Source organism: Drosophila innubila, chromosome X, assembly GCF_004354385.1.
Source record: "Drosophila innubila isolate TH190305 chromosome X, UK_Dinn_1.0, whole genome shotgun sequence".
In the NCBI taxonomy this organism is placed as follows: Eukaryota; Metazoa; Arthropoda; class Insecta; order Diptera; family Drosophilidae; genus Drosophila; species Drosophila innubila.
The window spans coordinates 16,521,478-16,534,872 of record NC_047626.1 but is presented as its reverse complement, the minus strand read 5'-3'; positions in this window follow the sequence as shown (position 1 = coordinate 16,534,872).

The following is a 13,395-nucleotide window of genomic DNA, read 5'->3' as shown; positions in this document are numbered from 1 at the left end:
CAACTTCAAACTTTCATAACTTTGTCACACCAGGACCGATTTTCAAGCGGAATGTCATTTTGATCTTGTTTCGGCCTCTTAATTCATTCTGCATTCAAATTTAATTAATTTTGTAAAAAAAAATATTTTCCTCTAGATCATGGGTTTGATGCTAAGGGTCCCCCCTTTGGAATTTTGAAAATTTAAAATTTTAAATCTCAAGTTTTCACTTTTAATCGACTCCTTATATCGTAATTAGTATAAAACAACACTTTAAATTTGATTCTGAGACCTTTCATTTTTCTGTAAAAAATCATGCCAAATCGGACAAAAATTTTGACTTGTAAAATGGCTAGGTCAAAGGTTCGACCAACTTCAAACTTTCATAACTTTGTCAAACCTGGACCGATTTTCAAGCGGAAAGTCATTTTGATCATGTTTCGGCCTCTCAATTCATTCTGCATTTAAATTTAATTAATTTTGTAAAAAAAAATATTTTCCTTTAGATCATGGGTTAGATGCTAAGGGTCCCCCCTTTGAAATTATAAAAATTTAAAATTTTAAATCTCAAGCTTTTACTTTTTATCGACTCCTTATATCGTTATTAGTATAAAACAACACTTAAAACTTGATTCTGAGACCTTTTATTTTTCTGTAAAAAATCATGTCAAATCGGACAAAAATTTTGACTTGCAAAGTTGCTTGGTGAAAGGTTCGATCAACTTCAAACTTTCATAACTTTGTCAAACCTGGACCGATTTTCAAGCGGAATGTCATTTTGATCTTGTTTCGGCCTCTTAATTCATTCTGCATTCAAATTTAATTAATTTTGGAAAATAAAATATTTTCCTCTAAATCATGGGTTTGATGCTAAGGGTCCCCCCTTTGGAATTTTGAAAATGGAAAATTTTAAATCTCAAGTTTTTACTTTTAATCGACTCCTTATATCGTAATTAGTATAAAACAACACTTTAAACATGATTCTTAGACCTTCCATTTTTCTGTAAAAAATCATGCCAAATCGGACAAAAATTGTGACTTGTAAAGTTGCTAGGTCAAAGGTTCGACCAACTTCAAACTTTCATAACTTTGTCAAAACTAAACCGATTTTCAAGCGGAAAGTCATTTTGATCTTGTTTCGGCCTCTTAATTCATTCTCTATTCAAATTTAATTAATTTTGTAAAAAAGATATTTTCCTTTAGATCATGGGTTTGATGATGGAATTTTGAAATTTAAAAATTTAAAGCCTCAAAGCTCAAATATTTTTAGATTTTTGTTGATCCAAACTATAGAAAACAATTAAAGTGTGCAAAGTGCAGAGATTATTGAGATATTTATTAAAATGGAAAGAAAGGCTGATGATAATCCAAAATTTTATAGATCGGTGTGGAATATATATGTAAAAGTGAAAGTTGAGATAAGTTAAAAGTGAAATGGCAACTCTTTCAACGTGTGGCAAAAAACTGCAATAGTCGTTCAGTCAGAATCTGGGAGAATATATTGATGGCTTTTTGGGTGTTCGATAATAATGCCTTGATGTCATTAATAATAAAAATTATGGGGCGTTTACAAGAGGTTGTCATGACAGTCGCCTGACATTTATGCAATTTTATGTGCGTCGACGTAACAAAGAGACAGACAGGAGAGGAAAGGAGAGGCGAGCCAAGCCGAGCCGAGCCGAGCCGAGGTCGAGGAGGAATGTGTCGAGATGATGTCGAGAACTGTCGTCTAATCCACCCCACTGTCTGGTTTTTGGGACGTCCCGACGTTGGGCAATGACAAGTCTATCAATTTTTCACACACTTATGACACGAAAGGCTGCAAAAGGAGCAAAACGACGGGACGAGCGATTAAAATGCATTGCATTCTCTACCTTTCCTCTTGTCACAACTTGCTCTCTTAAAAAAAAACGGGGTAAGTAGCAAGAGAAAGTGAGATAGAGCTAGCCAGTGATAGAGACAGAAGGTCAACCCAAACTGAAATCAAGAATTTAGGCATGCAAAATGTTGCTTGCTTCAATGCACAATTTTCGCGCATAGCGAATCAAGTAATTTTCACAATTTACGAAATTTAAACGTCCTCATGAATTGCCAATGTCTTAAATTACAAATTCTGTGAGGTGAACTGAAGGCTTGTGTTTGAATAGGGGGCTAGATGAACCATTCCCTTTACTCTGCCAGCAATACTATTTTTGTATTTATACTGACGTTGATACTGATATGAACAATTGATTTTTGCCATTTCTGTCAGTTGCGCATATTGGCAATTTTTATCTACTGTCTGAGAAAGTTTAATAATCTTGCAAGTCGTTGCATTGCTTTAATTTTTTTAATTAATATGTATAACTTAATTTTTTAAAACTATTTATACAGTTAAAATCAAAACTTTAAGTTTGCTGTCTTACCGGGTCTTACCGAAAATCGACTTAAAAAGTTTTTAAGGATACACTTTCTATTTTACCAGAACATATTTTAAGATCTCAAGTTTTCACTTTTAATCTTTTGCTTATATAGTAATTAGTATAAAACAACAACTTAAATTTTATTCTGAGACGTTTCATTTAATAATTTAGCCAAAATTTCTTAAAGTTTGTGTCAAATTTTGGTTATTTTTAAAAGTCCAATATCTTTTGGGATGGCCTTTTTCTAGTATACTCTAAGATAGATAGATCTCTGCAAGATTTTGTTTAAGTGAGGATATTTAAGGGATTTCTCAGTGTTTGACAGTTACATGCCGTTGGTGTCATTCCGTCATACAGTCTGCTCATCCAGTCCATCCCGTCTTGTAACATGCCCAAAAAGTGTCGCGTCATGCCTGGCCAAACACGACAGAAACGAGATCATCAGATGGAATGTGATTTACATGACAGTCGTCAGTTGGGACACGAATTTTTGATTTCTTTATGTAATTTTTGAGTAAAACTTAAAAATATGTTATGAAAAACAGTGGGAAAAACATAAGGCGGTCCTGCATCTTGGACACATGTCAATCAAATGAAATTAACACGTCATCATCATTGGGTCTAAGTAGCTCCCTACGTTATATGGATATGGGAAATTCGGAAGTGGGTAACCCGGCAGTCGGAACTACTGGGAAATGAAGTGAAAACTCTGAGATTAGGCTTGGGGCAATGGAAATTGTGATGATGTTCTTGGTGAAGTTGGTGGTGGTTAAGGCTCTAACGCATTAGCAAATATTTTTTTTCTCCTTTTCGATTTTTTTTTTGTTTTGTTTCGATTTTGGATTTTTGCTTTCGCGATTATTGCGGTTGATTGCATTTTACAGCATTGATTTAAGCATGGGGCAAGGTCCAGCCTAATGGGATTACGTAATATCATTAATCAGCCAAGTGAAATTGCAACGCACAGAGGGAGAGAGGGAAAGAGAGAGAGAGAGAGAGGGTGAGGGTCAGAGAGTTGCATCATAGATTGACATGTGTCGCATGTGATGCAAATGGTTGACAAGCATGTGGCATGTTATGCTGTTGGTGTTGCACCCACATTCACATTCACATTCACATCCATATCGACAATTGACGATCCCTTCGATGCTCTTCGGACACGCGCTATCTGTAATTATGTAATTACACCTCTCTTTTTAGTAAGTAACAGTAACAGATACTTTGGTAAATGTATCTGTAACTAGGAGTACGTTTATTTGTGCCCCTCGTGCCACAACGTGGCATATCGCACTAATTGCATTAAATTGTTCTACACGGCGATCGGCGACTATCGAGGCTATCTATTGTCCAGCTGACGCTTCCAACTTCCTCCCTCCATCTGCCTCAATCCTACACTCCCCTCCCCTTCCCCACCCTCGCTACTGACCATGCCTACACATCCCTTAGGTGTCCTTTTTATTGATATTTGCTTAGTGCGACAGTTTAAGTTCTTGTTTTTTTTTTGTTTCTGTTTTTGTCGATTGGTAAACAATTTAATTGCTGCATGCAACATTTTGTGCGCTGTAATTTCTTAATTCCCATTTGTGTTCCGATCGATTCCTGTATAGGTCTACTAGAGACTGCAATCATATCACCCTTATGCTACCTGCACCACTGACGAGTACAAATACACCCCCTTAACACTCCACAACGTACAGATCCTCATTGAATTTAATGACCTAATTAACTAAATTGTTTTGAATGAAATGGGAGCTACGTTTATTACATTGATATATGGCTTCTTTTTAGATTTGTTTTATTTCGATAGCCTTCATTATAATTTAAAGAAACTAGGCATAGTTTAATATTATATATTTATTAAAGACGTACTCTATTTTTAATGAAATTTCAACATCTTTATTATGTAGTATAAATTGTTTTGTAAAAAACGTGATTTTTATAAATATAACCCCCAAACATGGGAATTAGGTGGAAAACTTTGTAATACAACTTCCTTGTTAATTTCAAATTCAATTTCTCTTTTAAATCCAAGTTGAATAATATTGAATAAAATGCTTTTAAGCTAACACCAAGTCGGAGGAAATGAAGCTCAGATGAATTTTAGAAAGTTCTTATATTTGTAGTATTAATCTGACATTATCAAATTCAAAATCGATTTCCACATTTCGTTGACAATTGTCCCTGAAAAGTATATTAAATTCAAATGATGTGATGGAATCAGATAAGATCAGGTCGGAGTGACAGTTACATGAGTTGTTGGTCTGTCAGGATGCGACGAATAAAGTAATTAGCCATGCAATATGTGAGAGGTGAGAGAAAGGACCCCTCATTGACTGTGGGGTCGATATGGAAATTTTCCTTGCTTGATTGACAACTGATCTTTTTTTTACCTTCTCGTTTTTTTTTCTTTCTTAACGTCATCTCTGATGATGATCCTATGATCCTTTTGTTTGCGTGCAAACACTCATAAATGATGTTCATGTCGAAGGCAAAAAAAAAAAAACTGTTTCCCACGTAGAGAAAAAAATGTAGCACCCTCAGAGACTAAAAAAAAATGATGAAAATGTTGTTGCAACCATAGCTAACAAGCCTGTAATTACTCGACAAAGATTGTTGCCATGTAACACCTTAATGGACTTACCTCCCAACTGACGGGATGACTGACTGGATGACTGGGAGAGTGTTACCCCTAAACCTTGTCAAAAATTTGCATAAAAAAATGAAAAATTGTACAAATCCTATATGACGGAGATTTGTCGATTTGTCGATTTCTTCGGCAAACTGTTTTGACATCAGACATAAAAATATTTGTTAGCGTAGCTAAAAAGGATTATGCGTAATCATATTTTATGTCATGTCTTCAAAATTAGCATAGGTTTAGAATTTTTAATGATAACCAGAGAGAGAGAGAGAGAGACTCCTAGAAAGAGAGAGTAAAAGAAAGGGCGAATGAAAGGCCGTGGAAATATTATGACACCCAAGGAAAGTTGTAAGATGCACGGCGACAGCTCAATTATAGTTTAGGTAAGGCAACAAGAGCTAAAGGACTAAAGAACTAGAGGTCCAACAGGGTTGACCAAATAAAAAAAATAGAAAGAAGGGGTTTACAAGCCAAGATCACAAAACAAATCGCAGCTAAGTCGCTTAAGCTCTAAAAACACAGAGACAATTGTGGCCAGGTTCAGGATCAAGATCAGGATCAGAATAAGTCGAGCCACCTTTGACAGCTGTGTGGCCGAGGATCTTATCACAGTGCTATCATCTAGCAGTGCCACTAAATGTGGCAATTAACTTAAAGACTGACCCATGTGGCAACGACGCGACGCGACGTGTTGCAACGAAGACGAGTCAACGAAGCGCGTAGTCAATGCCAGCCTCTTAAGTAGTTGCACTTCCGACAATTAGAGAGGCACACACACAGGACATCCTTGCCACAAACACACAGTGGGAAAAACCGCTAAAATTGCTGCTTTTATTTATTATTTATATTTCTTTATTTAATGTCGAAATTAAATTAGTTAGAATTTAAATAGTATTATTAAATTACAATGTAATATTAGATTTTGTTCTATACAATATTAATGAAAAACTGAAAAGATAAAAAACTATGTTTAATTTTAATTTTTACAACCGAAAGTAGCGAAAATACCTATATTTTATTTCCGTGTGTTCGATGTAAATCAAAACATTTTTTTTTAAGTTTGTAATTAAAATTAATGTTTAACTTTTATAAATAAAAAATCTTACAAATATTTCAAAATGATACGAATTACATGCAAAGATATTATAACAAATGTTTAAATATTATAATTTCTTTTATTTTAATTTAAATTGAAATGAAATGAAATTACAAATAATTCGAAATGATACGAATTATATGCACAGATATTATAACAAATGTCTAAAAATTATAATTTCTTTAATTTAAATTTAAATTGAAATGAAATGCAAATATTCTAGTTGTTTTTCCCACTGTAAAACGGTGTGGCATGCCACTTGTGGGAGTTGCGTGTGTAATGATTGCGGTTAAGTTTCAGTTGCAATGGCCCGCAACTTTCTCAGGGTCATAGCTGGCTGACCATGTCCCTTAACTTCTCTGTTTACTTCTTTACTTCCTTCAACTTTCTTGATGTTATTTCCCCTCTGCTGCTGCTGTTTCCTCTGTCCGTTGTCCAATAATTGGTAATACCAAACGGATTTGAATGTCTCAGTGTCTGTGTGAGTGTGTGCGGTGTGTGTGTGTGTGTGTGTCTGTGTGTGTACTAAGCCGGTAAAAGAAAGCATTGAGAATATCCAAGTTGCAGCAGCCCCAGCAGACTCTTTGGGTCTTGCAACTTAGGTAAAAGGATAATTGCCGATACGGTCTATCCTCTTTGGTTCTCTTTTAATCTCAGTTTCAGAGAGTTGGTCAGCGAGCAGCTGCCAAGGGCACCATCACCACCACTAGCACCACTGACACCACCACCACCACTGGCAATTTTGCTCTAATTTAGTGACATGGACATGGTCAAGACATTTGGCAAATTTCGCCAAAGAATATTGCATCAGAAGTGGACGCTCCCAAGAATCTTTTGTTCTCCCGTCTCCCGTCTTCCCGTCGTCTTCCGTCACTTTCACGCTGCTCAGCGTGGAACGTGCGTGCAACATTGTGATTGAGGAGGAGATTGAAGAGCAGGCCAATAAATCTGACTCAAGCATCGGCTACGCATCAACAACAATGACAAGGACTATTGTTCTACCTCGACCTCGAGAGCTGCTCACGTTCCTTTGGTCATCGATCGTCGGGCAGTTCTAACGGTTTGTCATACACACACACTCTCGCACACACACATGCACACGCATACACAGCGGTCCCATAAAAGCGGAGGCGCCAAATATGCAAAATAGGCGCCATATTATAAAAGATCGAGGCTTGAACAATAACAAAACACACAGCGGGTCTATAAAGTTTCTTGGGTGGTAAAAAATGTCAAAGGATCTGTCCGCTTAAGCGAAAGATCAAAGAATAAAGAAGGCGATCGATGGAGATTTAAATGCGACTCAATGGCAATTCTTCTCTGTTTGTATTATGTGTAAAAATACTTTTTACATATTATACAATAATATATTTTAGATATTTATTTAATAATCCATCAGTTAGAATCATAGCTTTATTATACCTCTTAAAAGACAAAAAATAAGACAAAAGGAGCCATTTTAGGGTTAAAATATTTTTGTATTTATTGAATTAAAATCGATTATTTTATTTACAAAAAAATGAACCCTACTTGTGTCTACGGCTAGAATCATAAACGTATGATTAAAATAAGATTAGAAGTATGATAAACAATCCCTTTTAGCATTAAAATAATCTTAGAGAAACATTATCATCTCTCATTTTTATACTTAGTTCTTAATATATTAGTACAATGTACTAGTACTATGTAAAAATAAAAATAAAAATTCTTAACATAGGAAATACGAGTATTTAAGCCAGTTAGATTATGTACCACAAATTTTTACAGTTGAAACGTACTTCAGGAATCTTTCGAACTCAAATATAGATTTCAAAGTAGAGAAATATATGAGCTTGTAAGAAAGGAGTTTAAAGAGTTTCAATATCTGTAGATGAGGGTATCAGATTGTCGATATGAAACATTAGAATAATAATATAGATGTTTAAATGTGCTTAGTAGGTTAAAGAGTATTTATAGCTACAGATCTAAATTAGTTATTCAGGGAATACATATACATGATAGACTGCTTTATACAAGTCTCTGAAAATGAGTTGGAAGAGACGCTAAAAAGTTTCTTAACAAGTTTCAAGACTCTAGAAGATTGTCAGTTTTGAAGCAGATGAAAGAGATGTCCATTGATCAAGAGAAAGAGATAGCGAAAGAGATGCCTGCAGAGTTGTTCTCAGAGTTGCACACATTTGATTTTGGGGTCAGTGAATGGAGAGATCAAAGATCTTGTTGCTTCAAGTGGCAGCATTGAATGTGCAACGTTGCAACGTCCCAGCGGCCACTCCCAGCAATTAGACTGGGCTGAAATGTCGTTGTTTCCTTTTTTTTAACACATGTTCAAGAGACTGAGGGGCCGAGGGACTGGGAGGCTGGTCGCAATCCAAGTGCAAAAAGTGTCGCACATAAATTTTAATTAACTTTATTTTTAATTGTTGCAAATTTATGGCAAAGGCAGACGCAACAACAACACACGAAGAAGGACGCAACCAAAAAAAAAAAAAAATTGTAGTAGAAACGGAAAATCGCAAGAGGGAAGAGGGAGAGAAACTTCTTGCGCTTTGTGGGCAGAGCACAAATGACAAACGAACAAACAGAAACATAGATAAAGAAATGGAGTAGGGACAGAGGAACGGTAAACGGTGTACGGTAAACGGCAATCGATGCAGCAACAACATCAAGGATCGAGAATCGCTCAACAAGGAACGAGGAACGAGAATATCGCATCCCTTTTTGCGCTTATCAATTGTTTGAAAACCCAACAATTTTTGCTCTAAATTATTTGCCATAATTTCTGTCTCCGTCTCTGGTCTTGTGCAATTTTAGTTGCCCCCTTTTGTGGTACGTCAGTCAGTCACCGTCGCATCCTTTGCTTCCTTCAGCTTCCTTCTGCTTGCATTGTTGTAATTTACTTCCTCTTGTTGGACGTCTCAGTCTGAGTTCTCGACCATCTCTACTATCTTGTCTGCTCTCCCGTTGTGTCCCTGTGTATGCGTATGTGTGTGTGCGTGTGTGTGTGCTCTTCATTACGCTGTCCATTGTTTTGTTTGTTGCGTCTGCCTGCTCCGCGCATCCTTCGCATCTTCCGCAATCTTCTCAACTCTCGACTGACTGCAATTTTTTGGCATGTTGTGTTCCAATTTTGCAGCAGCCTTTCCTTCTATACATACATACATTCATACATATATTTCAGGGTCAATCTCAGCACTTTTTCCCTTCCTCCTTTCGTCGTTCTCCCCACTCCCCGCCCTGCAGCTCTGTGTGCAAAATTGTCTCGTATTTGACAGTTGACAGTTGGTCGACTTTTGAGCATTAAAGTTATGAGCATAAACATGACATTAACTGGGCCCGTCGAGAGCAGCTCTCATTATATTCCTTTCTTTCCCTTTTTTTACAGCCAACTCATTGGCAATTTCTGTAATATCTGAAATTGGCCTCCCCTTGTAGGCGTTTCATATATTTACAGATGTTTTATTTGCTAAGAATTTTTTTTGTTTTGAGAAAGCAAATGTTATTTAAAATAAAATAACTTACTGTAAAAAATATCGATACTAACAGGATATGCATAATATATTTTAAATTAATTATTGTCTTCATGACTTTAATAAGTATAACGATCTTGAATTTCAGTTTTAAAATTTTAGCACTCAAGGCAGTGAAAATTAAGAGAAATTAACAAAATCAATTAAAGAAACAGAGTTTCTTGAAAAAGTCTTCGATTTTAGCCCATAAACAGGCAGCATTTTGCGTATTGTTGGAGTAGTTAAGCAGTTTAAGCTCTGAGTTATGAAACTGCTTGCTGACAAAGCAGTTTCTAAAGGAGAGACGGAGTAGTGGCTTATCTCAGATATCGACTGTACAAATGTTTGTTAACAATACTTACATACTGTATAAGTATACAAGTATGCTTATATATGCATATGTATATAAATCAAATACATTCTGCTCTAACTTCATTATGCTTAAGAGCCTGGGGAATGGGTTAATGAAGTTCCGATGAGCGTGTTTACATATGTTTTGTTTGTACATTTGTGTGTGTGTGCGTGGATGTGTGTAAGTTACACTTATGCAAAATGCAAACAAAGCCGCGCGACAAACATTTGATACACTTTGTTTCCCCCGTTCTTTGACTTTCTTCTTTGGCGGCGCAGCAAATCAAATATCGATAAATTTTGCACACAATGCGAAACAAACGCATTAATCAAAATCAAACGGCGCAACAATAAAAAAAAAGGGCTGCATCCGTATGCAAAGAGTGCTCAATGGCAGAGCAAACAGAGCAATCGCCGATTGCGATTGCGAATCCGAATGAGAGTGACAAAGGTAAAAACGAAAATAAAAGAGAGGCGCAAAGTTTATGCGCCAAAGTGGCGAGGCATTAGCCACAGTCCATTGAGCATGCAAATCATGCCGTCGTGTGAGTGGGGCAGGCAAAGGTACGAGTAATGTGAAGGGGGAAAGAGCAAAGGCAATGAGTGAAAGTCAAGTGGCTCTTTGTGACGCTCTCCATCAATTGGCGCGAGAGCAAGACCGAGAGAGAGAGATTGTGTGTGCAGGCAATTTGCATAGCGATCGTCATTCGCTGTCATTCTTCTTTCGGCTTATGTGTATATTTTTTGCTTGTCGGTTTTTGTGTCCCGAGTGCGTCCTCGGCTCGTTAATTAAGCGTTAAATCGTTGAGCACATAAAAAACCATATGTGTGTATGCATGTGAAGAAGAAACTGAGAATGTAAATTGATTTTGAGTGGTTTTATATGTGTGTGTTTTTGTATATTTCTTTTTTTTATATAAACCGCAGAAAATGTGCGGCTTATGGTAATTTCTCAAGCAGGACAGTTCGAAGACAGGACACGCCTCGTTACAAAGATGCTCGTTGAATCAAATTAATCAACATACCTTTAGGGCATAAACTCATAAATACATATCTTTGGTTTTGGTCCCAAAAAACATCTTGGTTCAGGGTTTGATGAGATTCGATGCAATTCGTTTGCCGAACTCTTTTAAAATCCCATTTAATCCTTTTGTGTGGCTATGTAAACAGCATAAAACTCAACAAGAATTCGTAACTGAAACCCGAAAATGCAAAGAAAGCCAAATCCATCGAAGGGCTGCAGCAAAGAAAGAGCCAAAAGAGAATACAAATATGCGAAACCCTTTATTTATTTTTGCGCAAAAAACTCACAAAAAAAAAATCGGAGGGAAAAGAGTTGAAAAGTTGAGAAATTTTTGGCATTCAATTTAGTTACCCCTTTTCGTCCTGTGCAAAATAAAGAAAAGAAAAGGAAACCGATGATGGCAAATTTAAAGAATAATCGAAAAAAGCAAACAAAAACTGCAACTTTCACCGCAAAAAAAAGAATGAAAGAAATGCTAAAAAAAGTGAAAGAAAACGTGTGAAATTTATGGTATATCATGAAATGGGTGGAAACAATCTTTCAACACGTTTAAATGGGTGATACAAATTGAATGAAGGAATTAATGCAACTGTTAATTAAGAATTACGAGTATGGGTTGAACTCAGTTGTGAATTAATCGGAACTTGGAGAAACCATTAGATCAACACAGTGATCAGCATATTTTTAGATCAATTATTTAGCACTTTAAAAATCCTGAAGTATAAAGTATGATTAGAGGGTTGGGCAGGAACTAAATCTCTAAACTAATGAAATGTTAATGAAGAATACGAATTTAAATCAGCGATTGTCTTTCTAAATGCAATATACTTTTATTCTGATTGAAGAAATCAGTTAAAACCGAATTGCAGATAATTTCATCTGCCATTTAACTGATCTTTAGATAAATTTAAGCAGTATTCAGTATTGAAATGGATGACACTAACAGCAACAGTTCCTGACTGTAGATCTTGACTTTTTTTGATTGAAGAGGTCCTTAGGTCAGTAAATCTTTGTATCTGTGTACACCATCAACGATTTTGATTGAATAGACTAGTAGAATGTGGTCAATCGGTCAACTTTGATTAAGATCTTCATTTGATCCATTGGATTGCCATACTTTTAACCTGGCAGCTGACTATGCTGACAGCTCTTAAGTCTCAGAGATCAACTAGATTGATCTATGCTCATTAGGAAGTTTTAGTTTTATGTATTTTTCCTTCTTTTTTTTGGCCATATGCCACCGAGGGAGGGGGGAGGGGGCAACTAATGTGCGGGATCAGCACCTATTCAACGTTTGTAGCGTTTTTCAAATGTTTCCTGTGCGGAAGTTGCAACATTTTCAATTAAAGTATCTTAAATTTTCAGTTTTGTGGCTGCTAAAGAGCCGCAATTAATATTTGTATGAGACAGGAGATCCAGGAAGTTGTAGCAAGTTGTGAGTTTTGGGCAATTAACGTGTCTGTCTGGTCAGCAAGTGTTAAAGCCTGTTGCCTGTTGCTGTACAACTGGCCAAGGAAAAAAGCCAGGCCGACCCCTATGTGACATTCAAATTGAAATGTGAAGGGGTAGGGGAAGGAAACCCGACAGCAACAGCAACAACGAAAGCGACAGTGACAGCGACGATGATCACTTCCTTGAGGGTAAAGCAAATTTAATAACTAAGCGATAGTTGATAGTGATCTAGACGTCATTTGGGTGTGTCCAGGAGCAAAAGGTGACTGTGGGAAACTCTAAAGCGACAGAGATCCTTTAGCCCCTTAATGGGGTTGCATTGCGGCTTGGAGCTTTCAAATGGAGCTTAGAGCGAACACGTAGCTCGAAAAAGATTGAGTAATGTGAAGTGCGACTGAAGCTTAAAGCTTTTAAAGGAGCTTGGAATGCAGCTTAGACTAAGAAAACAATCTTAAAGAAAAAAGAGAGTGTATTAATATGATCCTCTAGATATGGAGAGTGTGTATTTATATGATCCCTAAGATCTCTTCGCCATAAGGCAGATTTGAAGCTTTGAAATGGCTTTGCAATTGAGTTTAGAACGAGGCTTTAAGCAAAACCGCAGTCTCAAAGAGAGCGCAAATCATCAAGAGACGAAGAGTGAATAAGTAAGTGACAGCCAGAGCGAGAGGAAAGGAGGGAGAGAGAGACACAGAGTGTTCACCACTCTGTGCGCTTGCGCAACAACCCTTAGCACCTCTCTTAGCCGAGACCCGGCTCGTCACTCGGGTATAAAATGCAGTCCGCTACCCCGAACCGATTCAGTTTGTCAGCGAACGCCGAAAGGAGACGAGACGAGTCGAGACGAGAGATCTGAGATCTAGAGACTAGAGAGGAGCAGCCAGCTCAACACTAACGATCAGTTCAAAATTTAAAATCACAATAATCAGAAATCCGAAATCACA